Genomic DNA, 1,645 nt, shown 5'->3' with positions numbered 1-1,645 from the left:
TTTTTTTTTTTTTTTTCGGCCATCTCCTTTCGGCTGATATCGTTATTTTTGATTCCCCTCGAACGTCTCGCTCTGCGTCGAATAACTGCGTGTTGCGTGTATGTTTTCGACAGAGAAGGAATCGGGTGGGCATGTAATATGTGATGTGACAGTGCGTGTGAAGGTGGATGCAAGTGAATGGAATGAATGAGCGAACGAGTGACATAGAGTGATTAAGAAAAAAAGGGACGAGTTGTACGGGTCGTCTGTAATTTGGTGTGTCTCGCTTTCTCGGGCCAAAGGATATTCCCGTCCATTTTGGAGAACTATCACAAACGACGAACTATCACAATAAGTGGGCTGGTTAAAAATTTCTACACTCGCGATTGATCTACTCGCGCCGATTTTTTCTTTTTTTTTTAACTTTTTCTTCGCCGCGGAAAAATCCTCGAGAAACGAATCTTCGACGAAAACGACGACGAGATCGTAAATTCGATTTCTCGAACGACGAATTTCCCTTTTTTTTTTTTTTTTTTTTTTTCTCTTTTCTTTTCTTTTTATCGACGCTCTACCATTCGAACAACCGGAGAAGTTTTCCGCTAGCGAAGCTTTGCGCGCTTCTTCCCTTTTTCGCCGCTCTCGAGACCGTGTACGCGCCGATTTTTCGTTCGTCGATTCGATTCGGAGAAAAGTTACACACGATACACGTCAACTCGAGTGAAAGAAAGAAATCGGAGCGTGCACGATCGAAAAACATAAGGTAAAACTAATCTCTAACGAACGAGACGAGGGACTAAGTCTAAATGGTATCTAATCGATCTAACTTTTCGCACGATCATTCGACGTCAATCTATGTGAAATTAGGTGAGAACAAACTATACCACGACAAAAATCGATATATATATATATAAAAAATATATATATATATATATATATATACGTAAGACTGTCTACAGTGTACACACAAAGCACCGGGTAATTAATATGCATCATCGAGATCACACATATACACACACACACGTACGACTAATGGAACATATCTCGAGCAGACACTATCACGAGTTCTCGATCGAACGGATTAATTTTCCATTCGAAAACCTTGAAACCACGGATAAAATCGATGTTCCCAATTTTCCATTTGTCAAACACGGTACATCTCGTTTATATCTTCGATTATTTAAATCCTCTTTTTCTTCTTTTTTTCTTTTTTTTTTTTTTTCTTTTTTTTATTATTATCCTCTTTATCATCCCGTAAATTTCGTCCAACCGTTGGTGTTAATACGCACACGAAAAGAGAAAGGAATTCGAACATCGATACACCGTGGTGATCTCGATTTTCTCGACAGTTCTTCCCCCCTTCTTTTCTTTTCTTTTCTTTTTTTTTTTTTTTCTTTTTTTTTTTCCTCTCCATTCTTTCGTACATTTTCTCCCGCTCATTCTCTCTCTATGAAAGCTGCACGGTTCATCGCGGTTCTCATCAATGAAACCCAAAGACTGTCGGGTCGGTTCTCGCCGTGTGGAGGACCCGGAAGCGAGATGCAGCCACAAACGATCTTCGGTTGAAACGACTAGAAAGAAACACGTTCTCGGCTCACTGACGACGAGGGAGCGTTAAACGAACAGAAAAATGTATCGAACACAAGAACTTTTTATATATATATATATA

The 1,645-nt window shown here is 39.5% G+C and overlaps 1 protein-coding gene across 21 annotated transcripts in view; it reads right to left on the bottom strand.

The window, feature by feature from the left end:
• The window catches only part of LOC122715898 (bromodomain adjacent to zinc finger domain protein 2B-like), a 142,528-nt gene that overhangs the window by 19,064 nt on the left and 121,819 nt on the right, over positions 1–1,645 (bottom strand). The gene's annotated exons all lie outside the window — the stretch shown is intronic.

Source organism: Apis laboriosa, unplaced genomic scaffold (genome assembly GCF_014066325.1).
Source record: "Apis laboriosa isolate Shangri-la unplaced genomic scaffold, ASM1406632v1 scaffold40_cov151, whole genome shotgun sequence".
NCBI classification, from domain to species: domain Eukaryota; kingdom Metazoa; phylum Arthropoda; class Insecta; order Hymenoptera; family Apidae; genus Apis; species Apis laboriosa.
The sequence above is the reverse complement of the archived record's forward strand: the minus strand, read 5'-3'. Positions and strand labels throughout refer to the sequence as shown.